This window comes from Ascaphus truei, chromosome 4 (genome assembly GCF_040206685.1).
Source record: "Ascaphus truei isolate aAscTru1 chromosome 4, aAscTru1.hap1, whole genome shotgun sequence".
In the NCBI taxonomy this organism is placed as follows: Eukaryota; Metazoa; Chordata; class Amphibia; order Anura; family Ascaphidae; genus Ascaphus; species Ascaphus truei.
In genome coordinates, this window is record NC_134486.1 from 409,152,544 (window position 1) to 409,173,911 (window position 21,368).

Here is a 21,368-nt window from a genome sequence, read left to right on the forward strand (position 1 = left end):
AGAGGGGAGAGAAAGACATGAGGGGGGGAAGAAGAGAAATATGAGCAGGAGGAGGGAAAAAACGAGACAGAAGGGGAAAAGATGGGATGACATTAAAGGTGTGAGAGACATTTTGGGTGAAAGGAAAGAAATACATGAGGAAAGGGGGAACAAAGAGACATGATGGGGGGGGTAAGAGGGAAGGGGTGGAGGTGCTAGAGGGGGAAGGGGTGGGGGTGCAAGAGGGGGAAGGGGTGGGGGTGTAAGGGGGAAAAGTAGGAGTGTGAGGAAGGGGGCAGGTCAGGGTGTCAGCGAGGGAGGAGGTAGAGTTGGCTTAAGAGATGGAGGGGAGGGGGGTGTAACGGAAGTGGTGAGGGTCAAATTCGAGTGGGTTAGGTGAGAGCGTAAGAGGGATGGAGAGGAGAGGTGGAGGTGTAAGAAAGGCAAGGGGGAGAAGTAGGGTGTAAGGGGAGGGTGGGGTGTGAGGGAGGAGAGGTAGGGTGTAAGGGAGGGAAAAGACGTGGGGGTGTAATAGAGGGTGGGGTGAAGGAGAGGTGAGGGTGTAAGTGATACAGAGGTGGGGGTGTTAGACGGGGGGGGGATAGGTGGGGTGTAAAAGAGGGAGGTCACTGATTGGGTGTGTCAGTGAAGAGGGTGGATGTCACTATAATTTTGGGTGGGAATCTCGGTGACTGAGGGTTTGGGTTCAGCACCACTCGCTGGAAGGTGGAATTATTGATCAGGTTAAAGAGGGCACCATTATCGATTGATTTACGCTTTCAAGTCTGCAGTGGAAAAGAGGGCTCCAGAGTACTGCAACCTGTGCAAAGCCGGGTACTTTATCTAGTGATAAAAATGTATCTAAGCTGGTGAACAAAACTACGTGAATAAGTGTGTTAAATAATCACAATACATACAGTTCAGCAACAAGCAAATATGAATGTATAAATGTCCTTGAGTTGGCCCCTAAGGGGTTAAATACAACCTTAGAGTCCAATCTGTTGCCAGAAACAGTCCAAAAAACAAAGTTCCAGGAATGTGCCGCTCCATCAGTTGGAAGTGCTAACCCAGCACTTCAATGATAACTAAATAGGATGAGAAGAACAGAAAGCGCACACTTCTTGGTGCAATAACGTTTTTACTAGATTAATGAGACAAACAAACAAATAGTGGTAATACACTCCCAAACATCCTTATAAAATAAGCAATTAGCCGTAGTTCACAGATCCGCGCTGGAGATATGCAGAGTTGTCCTCACGGGGGATACTCCACCTGTTACTGCAGCGCTTCCGCCTTTCCGGTAATGGGAGGTTCCTGCTGTCTCTCGTGACGCCTCCCTAGTGAGTCACCATGTAACCTCCGTACGGCGTCGCAGCAACCCTGGCGGTTGCAGGGGTGATCTTGCTCCAGCCCGCGCCAACCACGTTAACCCGTTCCCTGCCTTCCCCCTCACAGTCTTCAGCTCTGCAGAAACTCAACAGCTACGGTCGTAGTATCACCATGCAAACCGCCCTACATGTTTCGAGGCGTGGCCTCTTCGTCAGGGGTGTGGTTTGCTCTGGTGACAGGTTGCCTTATATACTCATTAAGTTTAAGGGCTTAATCAAAGGCTTACTGCATCCCCCTACTGGTTGGTATACATAAACACTGCTAAACAATCCTCCAAGTAACTTATACATGGCATGCAGATAAGAGCATTAGAGAGTGCCCTATATCATTACTCTACATAATAAAATAATTAATAACAGTAAGCCTAAATACTTTAAAATACACATTGTGTAGATTAGTAGTATTAAGGTTGTTCTTTTTCTCTATGTGGTCCTTTAACACAATAAGATTGAATAATGTTTATAACACACTAACATTTGTTTATAGGATTATATGGTGATGTAGATTATTGGCTTTGTTTAGGCATTAGCCCTTGTATTTCCTCCATGGTAGGTGGCGCTGTGGGGCTCTCCCTTGCTTGTTTGAGACACCAGTGAGTCTGGGAATCTCGCGAGACTGGGGATTGATCCCCGCGACGTCACTTCCGGTTTAGGATGCAATCGGGCCTTGTGTTGTCTCATGTGTTTGCCTGCATTAACATATCCTCCTGACTAGGTGGCGCGATATGCGCTGATACATAGTCTCTAGAGGCACTGATTACTTGAGGAGTCTCGCGAGATGTCTGTCCCTATGCATTCAACATGGCTAAAACAGCTCCTCATACTTCCTCCCAAACCTGGCCCTACTACCTCCTTCCACATTACTGTTGGAACTACGATCATTCACCCAGTAGCCCAAGCACGCTGCCTAGGGGTCACACTCGACTCCTCTCTCACATTCGCCCCTCACATTCAAAACATTTCTAAAACCTGTCGCTTTTTCCTCCGCAATATAACAAAGATACGCCCTTTCCTCTGCTGCTCGACTGCTAAAACTCTGACTCAGGCCCTCATTCTCTCCCGTCTTGATTACTGTAACCTCCTGCTGTCCGGCCTTCCTGCCTCTCACCTGTCTCCCCTACAATCTATCCTAAACGCTGCTGCCAGAATCACTCTACTCTTTCCTAGATCTGTCTCAGCATCTCCCCTCATGAAATCCCTCTCCTGGCTTCCAATAAAATTGTGCATCTCACACTTCATTCTTCTCCTCACTTTTAAAGCTTTACACTCTTCTGCACCTCCTTACATCTCAGCCCTAATTTCTCGTTATGCACCATCCAGACTCTTGCGTTCTTCTCAAGGATGTCTTCTTTCTACCCCCTTTGTATCTAAAGCTCTCTCCCGCCTTAAACCTTTTTCACTGACTGCCCCACACCTCTGGAATGCCCTTCCCCTCAGTACCTGACTAGCACCCTCTCTATCCACCTTTAAGACACACTTGCTTAAAGAAGCATATGAATAGCACTGTGGATATTCTGGACACATGATACATAAGCTTGGCCCCCTGCAGACGCACTTACCAGAACTCCCTCCTACTGTCTCTGTACGTTCTCCCTACCTACCAATTAGACTGTAAGCTCCTCGGAGCAGGGACTCCTCTTCCTTAATGTTACTTTTATGTCTAAAGCACTTATTCCCATGACCTGTTATTTATATTATCTGTTATTTATTTGATTACCCCGTGTATTACTACTGTGAAGCGCTATGTACATTAATGGCGCTATATAAATAAAGACATACAGTACAATACACGGTAACCACCTTAAAAGTTTTCAATGAGATCCAGTGTGGAATGGAACTGGGATAACGTACTGGTGCAATATTCCTAGATTTTGCAAAACCTTTTGATCATGCTAAACTAATTTCAGTGCTCTGGAATAGGGGAAGACAAAGGAGGGGGGGGGGGCTGCTCAGCTTCTTACATTAACTAACTGAAGGGGTGCTATCCAGGATGAACTGCATGGAAGAGACAGAATCCCTAATGATGCACTCACCTCCACTAATACCAAGAATAAATAAATGCTATTATATTAATTCAAAGAAAACATAAAATAAAAGGAGAACATATTTATACCCTTAACCTTAAGATCAAAGTGGATCTACATATTATAAGTTCATGCCGTAATGTTCACTTATAAGCATTCATGACAAGCAATATTTACCTATGGCTTAATCAATTAGGGAAGATAAACCTTACGATTAAGATGATTCATTCTAAGATTTACAGCACATTTAAGCGCTAATTTTAAGGTTTTAACTTTAGTATATGTTTTCTTTGAATTAATATAATCACATTTATTTATTTATTTTCAGTATTAGTGGAGGTGAGTGGATCATTAGGGCTTCTGTCTCTTCCGTGTAGCTCTGGAATAGGGGAACACACTTTAAAATTGGTTTCACTCATACCTATCATGTAGATCCCAATTTGTGTCTATCTTAGGTTAACTCCAACCCCTAGGGTATCACTTGTGGAGTACCGCAGGGCTCTGTTTTGGGGTCCCTACTCTTTTTAGTCTTCATTAATGATCTATCTACATCTTTTAAAGCAGCTTCAATGCACAAGTACGCGGATTACACAATCTTATATGCACACAGCCCTAGACTCGCTGAATTTGGACACGTACGTCAATCTAATTTTTCCAGACTTGAATACTGGATTTACCAAAACAAACTGTTTTTAAATATAGACAAAACTGTAACAATGGTATTTGGGACTAAGGCTAAATTTCTAAAGCGGCCAACGACTGAGCTACAGATCAGAACCAATTCTACCACCTGTCACTAGTTTTAAGTATCTGGGAATATGGCTTGACCCCAACTATGCACATCTTCAGAAGAAGAAAGTTATGTTATTCTCAGTGCACTAATAATGGCTGCAAACCTAGAGCTGGGGTAAAGTAGATTGCTCCTGCCCAGCATATACGCACGCGCCTTTATAATGTGTTGAAGAAACTACATGTATTTAGCAAGTCCCTTCTTATCATAAGGAATACTTTTTTTTTTATCACATTACAGGGGATTTTAGTTTTAGAATAACCAGGAAACTCCTCTGCTTAATTAAGCTGTCTTTAAAAACTGTTTTTAGGGAAACACTGGAAAAACAGATCCAGGTGTTTTATTTGCACCTGAACACAAAGAGGTATAAATATCATCTAGCCGCCCCCTCGCTGCTGGAGAGATCTGTAGAGTCCATCTTAGGCCCACTTCCACAGAGCTCCATGGATTGAATTAACGTGACGTTATGCCTTTATAACTAGAGGAAAAATCCTAGGTGGAACCACACCGTTAACATGGCATAAACCTATGATTATCATATATACAATGGCTGTTTGTTTTTCGTATAAAAAGCTTTGTGGATATGGGGATAAACTCAGGTAAAATAACGAAGCTTACCGATTTAGATAACGTGACATTATGAGTCTTGAGTTAACGGATCTGGCCATTTAAGGGTAATTCATTAAAGTGCAATACTGTCAATCTGGCACTAGTGAATAAAAAGGGATTTAAATGGGAATTTCAAAGCGGTAGTACCCAATCGACAGTATCAGACTTCAACGAATAACACCCAGACAGTTCAGAGCTTTCAGCGTAAGAAGGGTAACCAAAGTTCATATCTGCAAAGTATTGTCCTTAAACAAAACCGCACTTCTCTTTGTGTCATGACTCTTGTCTCATGCACATGTGCAGCATGGAGTCTGTACGGCAAAAACTTCTCATTAAGATCATAAGGACTTTGATTGAACATTTTTGCTGCAAGTATGTTGCACCATTTGTCACTTGTATACTGTAAGTAGCTTTGCCTGCATACAAGAACGGATTTGATTTTATCACTGTTAGCAAAGGTCCACATTATTTTTACATAACTTACAACATTGTTTGTATGATTATATTTTGGTTCAGTATATTAATGTAATAAAATACGCAATTTATTTGAAAATATGAAAGGCGGAATATATATACATTGCTGCATGAATATCTGTGAAGAGCAGCGAGGTGTAAAATTAGGTTATGCATTTACATAATGTTTTTCTATCCCTTTGGACTTTGTAAGAGTTGTTATTCATAAAACAATTGTATTTAAGTGGATAGCATATGGATGTATGATAATGAAGCTGTACTGTATATACATAATATATATATGCCATGGCACAGACAGTAAGTTTGTAAAGTAATTTTTTCCCATAAAAAACAGTGGGCCACCGCTACATTTACACATTCAGTGATTAATATGCTAATGCAATTATGGGGCAAAACTAAGACAGGGTGTAATTTTCACTGCATGACCCACTTTGGCCCTCAGCATTAATATCGCTAGGACTTTGCTTTAGACATGTCAGCTTTATCTGATTTCCTGAGTCCTTGCTGATTTGGGATCAGTGTCATTGATTTTAAGCATCCAAGCACTTCCCTGTAATGAAGCCATCTTTGGTCCTAGCCCCCTAAATCTCATACATTTTAGAACATGGAGACTGACAACTATGGGGTCAGTGGTCCGGGTACATAAACCTCTGTTAAAACGAAGTTACTATCGCATCCAGTAAAAACAATATATTGCATCTTATTACCGCAATTTTATGATGGAATACATAAAGGTTGTGGTAATACAGTATTTTACTGGGTGCGGTATTTGTCCCCAAGTCGCAATGCGGGAATTAACACGACCATTAATGATGTGTTAATTACTACATCAATAGTATTTCTATCCTAGGCTTCTGTACTATCTACAATGTATACAATTAGTACAAGGACAATTGTATACTATTAGTCTCTAGAGGCACTGATTACTTGAGGAGTCTCGCGAGATGTCTGTCCCTATGCACTCACGTCATCGATTCCGGAGGGTGTGATTAATTAAGGTAATTAAATTTTATGTATATAACTGTGTATTTTTGTGATTGGGGTATACTCTTTGACAAAGGGCTTAGCCCGAAACGCGTCAGAGTGGGTGGCTGTCCGTTTTCATAGTGTCTCCCCTTATGGACCAATAAACTAGATTTTAACCTATGGTGCGCTGGTTCCTGCGATTTGTCCCTTGCTGTGCTCTACGTTCCTCTTTGGAGGCTATTTCTTCTGATCTTCAATCAAGTTGGATGCACGCCTACACAGACCTTGCTGGATATCATCATTCTACAACTCAAAGTGAGTGGACTATGACAGTTCTACGTATCTTCAATTGTGTCACCTATACTGTTCAGTGACTTATCTGAGTGTGGTAGGAGAAAAGGGAACCCCTTGCCTTTGGTGTTGTGTTCCCCTAATACCCTGTAAATCGCACTCTAAGATTTAAGCTTAATGTAGCAGTCACATATTTATGAACTATATATTTTGGTTGACAATGGATACCAATCCCTTTGGAGTAGCTTGAAAGGATTAATACACCTAAGAGAATTATATTGTGAGGTCTGTGGCTCACGGGACTTGTTATATTATTCTACTGTGGAATATATCTGTTGCACCATATTGGACTCAAGGTCCAGTTCCCTGTTAGCCATGTTGAGTTTAAGGCGGCGGAGGGCCATCCAGGATAATATAGCAGAGAGACATTCAGAAACTTTGGTTTGTACAGCAGGTGTAAGGTCGGGTGTTAAAGTATATTTGTGTGCCGTCAGCATAGAGGTGATAATTAAACCCAAAAGATGTTATTAGGTCACCTAGAGAGAGTGTGTACAGAGAAAAGAGAAGAGGTCCCAGGACAGAGCCCTGGGGTACCCCCACAGAGAGATCCATAGAGGAGGAGGAGGTGTTAGCAGAAGAGACACTGAAAGTACGATGGGAGAGGTAGGATGAGATCCAGGATAGAGATTTGTTCCGAATACCAAGAGTATGGAGAATGTGAAGGAGAAGAGGGTAGTCCACGGTGTCAAATGCTGCAGAGCGATCGAGTAATATGAGCAGAGTGTAATGACCGCTGTCTTTGGCAGCATGGAGGTCGAAAGTTATTTTAGTGAGGCCTGTTTCAGTAGAGTGAGCAGTGCGGAAGCCAGATTGTAGAGGGTCTAGGAGAGAATAGGTGTTGAGAAAATGGAGCAAGCAAGAGAATACAAGACGTTCAAGGAGTTTAGAGGCAAAAGGCAGGAGGGAGACAGGTCGATAGTTAGAAAGACAGGTAGGGTCAAGCTTGGTGTTTTTGAGTAATGGTATGACTGTTGCATGTTTGAAGGAGGATGGAAAGGTACCAGAGCAGAGGGAGGAGTTAAAAATGTGTGTGAGCATAGGGATTATAGTAGGAGCAAGAGGTTTTAGGAGATGGGAGGGAATGGGGTCAAGAGGGCAAGTGGTAGAGGGAGAAGAGGCGATCAACAGCGACACATCTTCCTCTGAGACAGTGGAAAAAGAGTCAAGGAAGGCAGGAGGAGAGTTAGGAAGAGGTGTAGGATCGGAGGAAGAAACGGGATGTTCTGTCGTATGGATTCCACCTTTTCCTTAAAATAGTCAGCAAAGTCCTGAGCGGAGATGGAGGAAGGAGAGGCAGCTGAGGGTGATTTGAGTAGAGTATCAAAGACAGAGAACAGTCGGCGTGGGTTAGACTTGTGCATGTTGATTAGTGAAGAAAAGTAGGCTTGTTTAGCTTGCGAGAGGGCAGAGTTGAAACAGGATAGCATAAATTTGTAGTGAAGGATGTCTGTGAGAGTATGAGATTTCCTCCAGAGGCGTTCAGAGGAACGAGTGGAGGAACGCAGCATGCGCGTGTGGGAATTTAGCCAGGGTCTAGGGTTAGAAGGGCGAGTGCGGCAGAGAGAAATGTTGATTGAATGTTGAGAATGTTGATTGTAACCACCTCCCATACTCTTCTTCTGTGTAGCGGGGCATGTAGATCAAGAGAGGAGGACATGGCAGAGTTGTAGTTCCTGACCAGGTTGTCAGGGTCTGTAGCAGAGCTGAGAGAGGAGAGGGAGGAGCGTAAAGTGGACTCAAAGTCAGGTAAGTGAATAGAGCGCAGGTTTCTGCAGAACCGAGGGGTAGATGGAGGTAGAGAAGGGGAGAAGCGAGATAGAGAAGATTAGGTGATGGTCAGAGAGAGGAAAAGGGGAAATGGAGAAATCAGAGAGAAGTTTTTAGTGAAAACCAGGTCTAAGTAGTGGCCATCCTTGTGGGTGCTGGCGGCTCCGTGGAGTGGTTTTTGCAAAAGCCAGATTGGAGTTGGCTAAGGAAATTTGTCTTGATATAGTAATCACTTAATTGGACGTGGACACATTATTCCATGACTTTGGATAGTATTGGGAGAAGAGAGATTGGCCTGTAGTTTGAAACAGTGTTTGTGTGCCCACTTTTGAAGATTGGGACAACTCTGGCAGTTTTTTAGGTCTTAGGGATATGGCCTGCAGACAGAAGATTAGAGATTAGAGAAGCAAGCGGTATGGCAATGGCTGGGGCACCAAGTCTTAGGAACTTAGATTGCAGTAAGTCAAGTCCACAGGAGCGCTTGCTTAATCTTCTTTTCAGATACTGGGACAAATTGAAAATTGAGGGCAGTGTTGGGAGCGGGTGGGGCTATAGGTGTTTGCCCAAATTCATGTTTATAGTTTTGGTTGCGCTTTGCTAATAGGAAAGTAGCACACTCCACAAAGTATTCATTGAATGCGTTTGCAATGTCATTGGGATTTGTCAGAGTAGTATCATCCTTTTTGATATTACATGGTTGTTGTTGGCTAGAAGGCTGGAATATATTTTGATGACTTTCCAGAAGCTAGCTGGATTTTATGTATTTTGTGAAAATTGTCAGAGTAATATTGGGATTTGTGTGTCTTGTTAGTCTTGTGCATGTATTCCGCAGGCATCGGTAGTTATTAAGATCCTTGGTAGTGCCAGTTACTTTGTAGGTTTTCCACAAGGCATCCCTAAAATGGTAAAGTGCAATAATGTTGATTGTAACCACCTCCCATACTCTTCTTCTGCGTAGCGGAGCATGGATATCACAGAGTTTTAAGACCTCTGTTTGGAATAATCAAGCGCAGAATCGGGGTCAGGTATCAAGTCGATTCTGTACTAAGGGCAGTTGGTAAGATCAGCAAGAAACTGTAGCGGGTTAATTTTTCTAGATGTTCTAGTGAGGAAAACTTTAGGGCTTGATTTAGGTGATCTGATTTTCCTTACACAGTACACTATTGCATGGTCACTGAAAATGTCAGGTAGGTGCAACGCTTGCGCTCACCACGAACAAGGCGGGACGCCGGTACTGAGGTGAGAAAGTATGAAACTCCGCAACCACAACAGCGGGGACACGTCTGGAGGGTGGGTTGTCAGCGTAGCCTGGTCTGGATTGGAGAGATCGGGTTAGTTCAGATACTTGACGAAGTCTGGGGGCGGAGCCTGTGGGATGGTCTGAGTTCGTTGTGCTGCGGTTGGGGGTTGGAGCCAGGAGATTGGTAGAGTGTCCGTAAGCCGTGATCAGGGATGGAGAGGTGCGGGTAGTCAGGCATGCCGGGGTCGTTATCCAGAGCAGGTTCTATAGTAAAGCCGGGGTCTTTATCCAGAGGGTCCTATAATCAAGCCTTGTCGGTACACAAGAAAGCAACAGAGAGACAGCAAAAAGGTATAAGGCAAGGCACAGCAAACGCAGGAACACAAGGCTACACAGGTTTATGCTCAGCAAGGTGAAAGTCTTTTATGTAAACAGGAACCAAGCGGAGGCTCGGCCTCTGCGGAGGCAGGGATAGGCTGCAGGAGACAAGTGGGCATTTAGGAACTTGCCATGTAGCTGGGGAGCTGTGCACGACGTCACCTGCGCACGCCGCGCGTGACAGACACGCAACACGGCCGGGGGGCGGAGCCAAGCTCCGTGGCACAGAGTGAAGAGCTGCGGGTGCGCGCATGCTCTGTAAACAGCGGGGGAGCGGGCTGCAGCAGGTAAGGAGGGAACACGCCATAGACGTGTTCCCAGATTCCTTACAGTAGGATTCCAGAGGATTGGATTCTGCTGGGACTCGAGGATACAATACTGTCTAGCAAGGAATGGTTGTGAGGTTTTAGGTTTGTCCGTGTGAGTTGGGAAATGAGTTGGGTTAGGTTTAGTGACATTGTGTCTGGATTTGGTTGCTTTTAGGGTCAAGCTAATTCAGGTTGAAATCCCCAAGAACTAACAGAATAAACTTCCCGTACAGAGAGGAAATTGAGCCAAAAAACAGTGATGTCAGTCAGGGATCGTAGTTGGGCTTTAGGGGGCAGTAGATGCCAGCAATAAGAATGGGCTTAGAGAAGATGAGGCAAATTTTGCCAGCTAGGATTTCAAAAGGGGTTGGGCATGAGGGGCAATTTAGCAGCGTAAATTGTATAGAGCCGTCAATATAAAATAACACCCCATCTCCTCTCTGACATATCTTGCTAGAAATGGAGTATCCCTGAATGACAATATTTGCATCAAGGGTTTTACGAGTTTGCCATGTTTCTGTGAGAACGATGGCTTTGGGCATATGCATAAGGCACCATGTCCATAGTTCATCCAGTTTGGACAACAGACTATGGATATTTATATTGGCGACTGATCCTTTTTGGAACTTGAAAGGGGTATTCTCGGGGTATGGGACAGAGTTGAAAAGGGATGGCCTGGGTTCAGTTCAATATCCCCTGCTAAGGAGAGTAACAGTATTGTCACACGGGAGACCAGGACAATTTCCACCAGGGATTAATACTACAGATTTGAACAAAAGTGAATTTATTGGAAAAAGTTTCCACAAACTTCCAGTACATAAAACACACACAAAAACTCACCCAACTGGGGGAACAACCTAAAGTCCTACGTGCGGGAACCTCTGTCCACAACTTTACCCCAATACAAGTTCTCAACTTGTGCTGCTGTCCTCGATAGTATAGGCAGCCCATCCTTGCGCTTGCCAGCAGTTTTAAAGTTTTCTGCCGTCGCTTCCCTCCCAACACCTCTGCAAGTCTCCGGAACACACTCGGAGGACCTCGGGTATTTAAATGGTCCACTCCGAGAAGTCCATAACAGGTCTGGAACCAAAGCCAGGTTCCTACTCCTATATTCCTTGGTCTCGATCCACCAACATGGAAGATGGAGACCCAACCAATCAGCGAGCGGATTGTCTTCGGGGTCCAATTAGCGAGCGGGGCCTCGCCTTCATTGGACCACTCCTGAGTGAGGGGAGATTACAAGGCAGCCCACAGGGGTGGGCTTAAATTGAGCCGTGCATTTGAACGAACCAATGGGAATCGCGCCAACAGGGCACAGTCCTGGTAACAGTTTCCTTTTTCCTCCCAATACTCCTGAAAGGTGTCGGAGCCGAACAATGTCTAAAAGCAGAGAACCACTTTCCCCACACCTGAGTCCAAAGCCCTACTTCGCTTAACAATGTCCTAAGCCAATCACCTTATCTCGCCCAGGATCTCCTTTGTGTTGAGGTTGGATACCTGTATACTGCACCGACACACTTTATTCGAGCAAATACCCAGTATGTACCTGGCAGATACCTGGAATGCGCCGCTCCTCACCTCTGACAAGCCCCGTTACGTTTGCCTTCCCAGCCTGGGTTCATGCCTGGCTGACGGGCGGCTGATCTGTTAAATGATAATGATTAGGATTTAATAGGCTGCAATGCTTCGCGTGTCTACCAGATGGCATAAATTCATGAATTGTAATGCAGTATATATATATATACTGTGCAGTATTGCAGCCAGCGGGAATAAAATGCTTCAATCCCTGCCTGGAAAATACCTCAATGCACTCGGGCAGAAAACAGTCACAAACCTCAATACACCCGGGTATACCCGAATTCGTGGGACTAGCCGAGCTCGAATAAAGTGTGTCGCCAGTGTACCCATCTTCCACACAAAGGACCGCAACATTTAAACACTCCACATACCGTTAACGTCCGGTTCCGGAAGTGCTGGAAGCAGGCTACAAAATATAACATCTGCCCAATGTGGGCACAGTATACATTTAAGTGAACAAGAAAAAAGTATTATGTGCGCGCGGTCCCAAAAAATCTTATATTGTCCCAAAAATGTGAATAATAGTCTGCAGCTCCTCACTCTCCCGTGATCAGCGGGGCAACCAACCGAATATATACACACATATAGCAGGGCGCAAAAGAGAAAATAAACTATTAGTAAAAATTAAACGTAATTAATATTTATAATAAGCATAAAGTAAAACTTACATAAAATAGGATCACAATCAATCCAAACATCACTGAGGGAGCTTGCAGGAGGGGTAAATGAGAGCGTGTACAGCAACACAAAAGCAGAGTCCCAAGAACTGCCAGATATTCTTGTGGCAAAGATTTTCCGGCTCAGAATTCAAAAATCAAAACCCCTTCACCTCGCGCTCAAACACCACAGAGAAGTAAAAAACACAGCTGCCCGGAGGAGGAAGGTAATGACGCTTCCTCTCTGCTGCGTGTGACGTCACCTCTACGCATTTCGCATCATACGACGCTTCGTCAGGAGGTATGATTGACAACATGGACGTCTAGTTAAAATACAGAAAATCTAAACAAATGCACCAATCGGATTCGTTCATTCTCATAATCAGATCATAGGCTATCATACCTATTCAGTCAGTGTTAAAACGAAACATACATAACAATGATAGGGTAAATACCTGCTGGGCATGAAACATAATACATAATAAGAAGGAGAAACATATTAAATGGTGCCCTGACAGAAATCTATACAATATACATATCATCACATAACACTAATAATTCACACAAACAATGATAACCTACACTGCTAACCACACAACCTAATAATAAACCAAATGGTAACCTCATAGTAAACAAAACACAATAAATTGCAATATAATAACCCCTAACTAAATTCTATACAGTGAAGGATATATATATATATATATATATATATATATATATATATATATATATATATATATAATCTATACACATTGTTAATGATGAAGGACGAAAATATTAATAAAAATAAATATGAAATTAATAATAATAATGAAAATAAAAATGAATGAAAGAAAAAGACTAAAGGTCTAAGGTTTACATCCCTACACATGTTGGAATTCCTATACATTTGTTACGCTGTGCTCGCCACAAACTAGACGAGACCCCTGTGCTGAGATGGGGATAGATAGCCACCAGCCACAGACACAGAGACCCCGTCCGTAATGTAGAGTAGTCTTGCTGGCCGAGTCTGGGACAGGAGAAATCAAGGTAAACGTATACTTGCCGGGTTCAGTGCGGGAGAGGTCCAGAGCGTGTGAGGCCAAGGTCAGAACTGGAGAAGAGCGGATGGTCGGAGTCCAGAGCCAGGGGTCAGGGCAGGAGAGGTACGGATCGTCAAAGTCGGGGTTCCAGAGAGCGAGGGTTCCAAAGGCAGGCAGAGTCGGTACACGGGTAAGCAGAACTAGAACAAGGCAACAAGAATAAAGAGGTAGAGGCAAACACCAGGTAACGTGAGTCTATGCTCAGCCGAAGTGCTAGTGGCACAGCTGAGCATAAGTAGCAGACCTACCAATCACCCCAGGGGGTGGAGCGGAGGCGTAGCCTCGTGGAGACCAGGGATAGGCTGTAAGGGAAGAGACCGCTGGCAGTACTGGAACTAGTGAGTTCCTCTTGACTCGTCGCTCAGGGGCGTTTCGCGTGCGTGCGTCACACGCCGGTGACGCGCCTCGCTTCTGCCCTCCAATATTGCGATGCGGGGCCTGCGCAGCGCATCAGCGGGGACTGACACTCCCGTGGGGAGTGCTCTGCGTGTGCGGGGAGAGGCGCGTGAGGGAGGATGACAGTGCGGAGAGTTGCCAGCAGGTGCCGGAATGGAGCGGAGGTAAGTGCGGGCGCGCGGGGATCCACGAGCCCTGACAACATTTAAGTGAAGAGAAAAATAAGCGCAAATTAATTAACAAACATGCAATGTGGTATTAAAAACTATGAGGTTGTGGTGCAGCTCCAAACAAAGACGAATAAAGTCCCTTTATCTAGGATAGCAACACAAAAACACAAAATTGGGGCACAAACACAAACCAAACAAACTAGTGAAAAGGGTGAATATGAATGGCTTATGGTAGGCAGGGAAGATATGGAGGGGATATGGCCCCTCTAACAGCGTATCTTGAAATGTATTTTCCCTTGAGACACAAGGGAAAAAGAAGGAAAAACAAAATAGTGTTTGAAATATATGAAACATATATTGATTATGAATAAATGGGAACTCACAAACGGATGTTGTTTGACAAAGGTATAGTATAAAACCTATGGAGGATCTGGCGCGAGGACCCTCCTGGTCTTAGGTAGAATCTTCAACCGAATGTCAGTGAAAACAGTCCCGTTTGGCTGGTAAGTCCTGTGTCTCTGTATTACTTCCTGCTTCTTCGAACTATTGGCACTCATCCAATGCGTTTCGCTTGATCTGGAGCTTCCGCAGGGATTATGGATTTGTATAGTCCATTGATTCTTATATACCTATTAACTGTGATGTCATAGTTCTAACCCAAATGCACCAAATATATACTAATAACTATGTGCAAACTAATTATACATAAAAACACATATTAAATATAGTAAACACTGTAAAAACAACATCCTTTTAATATATTAAAATACATATTATCTTTATTCTGTATAAAAACCATTACCCTATGAGTAATAAATTGAGACAAAGGATTTGAAACCTGGCGTGTGTTACGTTTCATTTTGTTCGTCTCCCAGGCCTGATAAGGTTCATCAAAGATCGAAGATAACAGTTGCAGGGCGTGAAGCTTCCTGGGAAGTCTGCTGCAAACAGGTGCAGATAGTGTGTCCGGTCACAAGGCTTCAGTTTTCTTTGCAGAGAATAGGTTCCTTTTGGTTCTGAAGCCAGGGGAAGGAAATAACGGATTTTCCTTCAGTTTGGCTTCAGTTTTGCTCTGCAGAGAATAGGTTCCTTTTGGTTCTGAAGCCAGGGGAGGAAATAACGGATTTTCCTTTCAGTTTTGGTGTCTAGAAGTGGGAAATTCACAAAGGTGGTGAGTATATATGTAAATTTTTATATATGATGCTTCACCCCCTCTGGGAATTTAATAGACCTAAATTGTGACTGAAGAATTGGGATAGGCCCTTTTAAACAGAATTTTTGGTAAGAGTCCAGTAAATTCTGTGCACGACTGGACTGTTGTCTCTGATCTAGCTGAACGACCATTGTATATTGTGTAAGTATAAATATTGCAATTATTTGTCATAATTTAGCTGTTTTTCTTTAAGCTACTAATGGGTGCTTGCATGAGTAAGAATGACTCTGGACGGAAGCCTAGGAATGTACAATTTTTAAATGCGAGTGTAAATCTGGTCTGATTCCTGAGGAATTTGTTGCTCAGACAGCTAGTCATTACCCGTTTTGTCGAATATGCAGAAGGTTGTTCTCGGCAGAATAATGGTGTCTGTTTTAATTGTGGTGGTTTTGGTCATTGGCAGAGAGTGTGCCACTATCAGTGAGAAGCAGGGAAGTGCTGCTTTGCCCGTGGGGGCTCAGAGTGAAAGTCTTTGTAAAAAAAAAAAAAAAAAAACACCGCTACTTTATGTAGAGTTTGTTTGTAACCCTGATGAATTTTTTCCTGAATGATTTCTTGTGTGAAAGTCATGCTGATTAACATCTGTACAAAAAATATGAATATTAGTTGCTCATGATGAAATCTAAATTTTAAAAGGTTTTAAAAAGGTGTACACTGAATATAGAGAGAAATACCTCACAACAAAAGGGGAGTATATTCAGCTCAGTCCCTGGTTATAGTTTGAAAAGTTTATTCGTCCTGGCCAGGCGGATACTTTTTAAACCGGACACATTTCTTTTCGTGTGTAGTATTTCTATCTTAATTAAAGGAGGGGCACAGCCTCTCCCTTACAGTTTAAAGAATGCGAAGCATTCACATTAAAATTAACTAGCTCTGTGCTTAAGCAGTTTAATCATGAGAACAAGGTAATGTAGAACTGTCTTCTTTTCCGTAAAGCAGTAAGATAACACATTTCAATTTTATTTCTACAGGATTAAGATGTTTTTGTTTAAAATGCTGGTAAGAGCTCATAAGCACTGTTTGAATTAATATATTGCATTATATATGTATATAACGCCATCAATGTACATAGCGCTTCAAAAGGAGGGTGTCCGTGGTGTGAGCGGAGTGTGATAATATCTGCCTTTAGCAGCATGGAGGTCAGTTATTTTAGCGAGAATTGTCTCCGTTAAATAAGCAGTGTAGAAGCCATACAAGACAGGTAGGGTCAAGCTTGCTGTTTATTTAGTCATGGTATAACTGTTGCATGTTTGAAGATATTTTGTTTAGCTTAAAAGAGGGCATAGTTAAAACGGGATAGCAATTGTATTGATGGAAGTTTGCAGGAATATGAGATTTCTTGCAGAAGGCATTCAGGTGAATGAATGAAAGAATGTTGCATGCTCTTGTTGGCATAGACTTGGTGTTTATAAGTAATTTATAATATTCCCGTTATTTAATCTTTGAAAGACCATACAAAATGCAGTTTTAGGACAGCGTGGAAAGCTTCATATTTAACATTAAACTAACGTTAGAATCCCCTGCGTGAGGATTAATCCAGCAGTTAATATGAATTAGACAGCGAAACCCGTTATCTGTACTGTGGAATTTATGGCTGTTTTCCCAGAAAAAAAAAAAAAAAAAAAAGAGGCGCTTTGAAAATTATTTTTTTCTTTTTAAAGTCAGAGTGTCTTTTAAAGTTAATGCTGGCCGTGTGCTCAGCACTTTGCAAAGAGTTCAAAATTATTTGTCTATTTTAAAAGGAAATCTTTTGTTCAGGATTTCAGGATTTTTTCTTATATTGTAAATGCCACAGTTGTTAAAAGACCTACTGCAGGCTTTTTCTTTTAACACAAGCAGTAAATAATTTTGTAGTCACAACACATACAAATCTATTTACCAGTTTAATATTGCTATATATCAAAGCAACCTGTTTTCATAATTTTTTTTGTATTTTTGTATTTTTGTTCACATATATAGATAATATATGAACAAAAGAGGGGAGACACATACATAGGTTATTGAATTTATTATAACAATGTTAACTCCAAGAGCTGACAGGCCCCTGGTAAATAATAATACCTTTGCAGATGTCACAGCAAAGCAGGTAGCAAGCCGTCCCTATGTTGAGGGATATATAATATCTGCCAAATTTATCATTTTGTAACCATTTATTTGTTTTTGGGTATGTCCTGGAAATAGAGTTAAAGGACAGGGGATATATTATTGCAAGTGTAATTGCATAAGTGAACAGGGTATATATTATATACAGGGCATTTCACATTTTTTTTAGCAGAATAGTTACAGTGGAGTGTTTGAAGTGAAAGCCAGGAGTGACTGTGGATGTGGGACAATAGCCATGAGTGCAGGCTGTTGGGATGCTTGACTTGTGGGGGGCGAGTTTTAAGGTTAGTTAGTATTAAATGACTAAAAGGTTGACACCATTTGCATCAGAAAAAATGGCAGATGGCAGTTAGGTATGAATGAGAGTAAGTGTGTATTGGGAGAAGAGAGATTGATTTGTAGTTTGAGACAGTATTTTTGTCCCCATTTTTGAAGATTGGGATAACTCTAGCAGTTTTCCAGGTCTTAGAGATATGGCCTGCAGACAGGATAGAATTGATTATGGAAGCAATTGGTTTGGCACAGGCTGAGGTACCAAGTTTTAGGAACTTGGATTGTAGCAAAGTCAAGTCCATATTGGTTGCTTAATTTAAAATTTGAGGAGCGTTAATAGGGAATATCTCTGTTTAATATTGCGGATGCTAATAATAGTAGTAACAATATTAATACAAGAATTTATTTCTAGGTATAAATTCTCTCCCTATGAGACACTTATGGGATGAGTTATGACCATCAGTAGTTCAAAGTAACTAATTAAGGACCATGTTATTGGTAATAAAACAATTAATAAGTATTGCATGCAACTAATATATATTTTTGAGTCTTTCTAGGCACAGGTTAAAGCTGAAAGTGCACCTACGCATGACGGGTTAATGGTCAAGCATTTTCTACGCAAGCACGCTCTTCATCCCAGATGAAAAGGCCATTTAGATACTACTCATCACCAGCATTGCAGTAAAAATTCTTATCATCATGGATACACATCACGCACGTCAAAATAGTGCCAGCCTAGGCACAAACAGCTAATAAAGACAAAGACACAGCGCCTGCAAATAAGTGTTTTGATGGACACAATACTCTCCGACCACTAATCATCAAGGGAAAAAGATTATAGGCAAAAATGTCCAGGCCTCAACACACGAACTTTGAACTTTTTATTTTTACAGGTTTTTATTATTTTTCAGTTACAATGTATGCTCCATTATGTTTGTGTACGTGGCGTCCCATAAGGATGACAAAATAGTATAAGGTATTATTTGTTTAACTTTGTTTATTTTGTTTGAATTTCTAGGTTAATAGAATCTCCCTGCAGAATGATATCCCGGTGGGAGAATGCTTTATCAGTCAAACACACAGTTATGTTAATTGTTCACACGTAGAGTTAGAAACAGAAGAGATGCACCCAATACACAAGTGCTAAAAAGTAGTCTATGGGAAGAATAAGTTTCAAGGAATTTATTCCCAAATGTAGGAGTTGGGTTACTGTATGACAGGTTTACAGGGATATCCTAAATCATACAGCCACAGATATTTACTCACTTAACCAAGAATAGGTTTAGTTTAAATTAATGACCCCGCAGAATAAAAATAGCTCTAGACTATATTTTAGCCTCAAAAGGAGGGGCATGTATGCGCCCTAGTTAAAGCGCAATGTTGTGTATTTATCCAGGATTTAGGGACCATGGGGACTTGGTGGTTGGATTGATTTGCTTTGAGCGAAGCTAGCGAATGTTTTTGTATGTGTGTGTTTGTCCTACTCATTGCTCTCTATGTATTAAGTACAGCAAAACTCTGATCCAGAAGTGCGTTGCAACCCCCACCGACGCTATGCCTCTCTGCGGTGATGATGTCGCCAGTCCCCCAGAAGAAGAGACCAAAGAAGAAATCAACTGGGCTGATATAATGGCCGGAAAAGAAAGGAATGCAGTTATGCACAACTTGGACATCTTGGTCCATCAGGACTATGAAATGGTTAACTGTTCTGTTCTTTAAATAGACTGTCTCTTAAGGATATGGGAGGACTGAGAAGACTGGATATGAGGAAGGTGGGAGGTCACAAAGGGACGTGAGTCAACCACAAGGAAAGGATCACAAGTCAGACATTTTGACCATAGCAGCCATCTTGGTCCGTTTTGCCATTCTGAGTAAATGCAGTATGAAAGATGTGTGCAAGAAGAATGTTTGTGCAGTCGCTCTTAGCAGAAATTAGCCCCCACCAATTCTCACAAATAGCTGACCCTTAGATTATGTGACATATTCTAATCTATAGAAATATTTAATGATATATATATATATATATATTGGTTGTGTGGCATGTGGGCCACTAAGATTGTACCCTGCAATCACACTGCCCTTTGTTATCTGGGTTTCATCCTTCCCACTTTCTATGTATCTGACATATTACCCCAAGGAAGGCTGAGAAATCGAAAAGATCTGACCAGGACCATTAGTTCAACTCGCATTGTAGCTTGGGTTTTTATACCTAGTTTAGGTGTTCTGGATCTCTATTCTAAATTAAGTGAGCTGATGGTAAATATTGATGATGCTCTTAATCAGACAAGTGATGCTATTATCCGTCTGACTAATGAACAAGAGCAGATTCGAACAGTATTATTACAGAATAGAATGGCTCTTGATTATCTGCTAGCCTCACAAGGAGGTGTTTGTAAACTTGTAGGACAGAAGTGCTGTGCCTATATTGAAGATGCATCTGGCGCTATTCATAAAGATATGGATGAGTTACAGGAAATTCAAGCAAGGATGCGTAAAGAATCCTCAGGCCTTAACTTAAATTGGATGTCAGGACTCACTAGTTGGATTGGAGAATTGGGTATGAAAATTCTCTATGGTTTTATTGTAGTGATTAGTATAATCGCAGCAATTTTTGTTATTTTTCACTGTGCTAAGTGTGCAATGCTTTCATTTGTCTCAAGGAAACCTTCAGTTTCATCTCACGCCATGTATGCAACTAATAATTCATATGTGGCCATGAACAGAGTCTATGATACTATTGGTCCCCATAAGGCCATTGTCATAGAGAAGCGTACCTAGTAAGGGTATTTGTTCTTTTAGAGAACAAAAAGGAGGGATTGTTAGGACCAGTATGTAAGGCCAGAATGTGCACTCATGTTAAGCTTCCATTTTGCCTGGTCATAACTAGTTAAGATTCTGTAGTCAGCTTTTTGCTGAAATATAATTCATAAATGCACTCAGTTTCTCTGCTAAATTGCATTTCATTCTTCCTGGCCAGGATATCACTAAATACTTTTGTAAGGTCAATTTCCTGGTGTTTTAGTAGAATATAATAGAATGGTTCTCTGCGAGAAGCAAGGTAGAGAAATAAAGTTGCTAAGACTCAAGGTCTCTTTTGATAACAGACAATGAATAAGCTATGTATTCAGAACATTGCTTGTATTGAAAAGGGACACGTCTCAAAAGTCACGCCACTAATATGTCCTGCCCCTAAATCACGCCTCTAATCAAAGCTACGCCCAAGACACACCTAGTATACGCCCAGGACACGCCTATGTTACGCCTCTAACTAATATCTTTTTTTATTCTGTATAAAAACCATTACCCTATGAGTAATAAATTGAGACAAAGGATTTGAAACCTGGCGTGCGTTACGTTTCATTTTGTTCGTCTCCCAGGCCTGATAAGGTTCATCAAAGATCGAAGATAACAGTTGCAGGGCGTGAAGCTTCCTGGGAAGTCTGCTGCAAACAGGTGCAGATAGTGTGTCCGGTCACAAGGCTTCAGTTTTCTTTGCAGAGAATAGGTTCCTTTTGGTTCTGAAGCCAGGGGAAGGAAATAACGGATTTTCCTTCAGTTTGGCTTCAGTTTTGCTCTGCAGAGAATAGGTTCCTTTTGGTTCTGAAGCCAGGGGAGGAAAT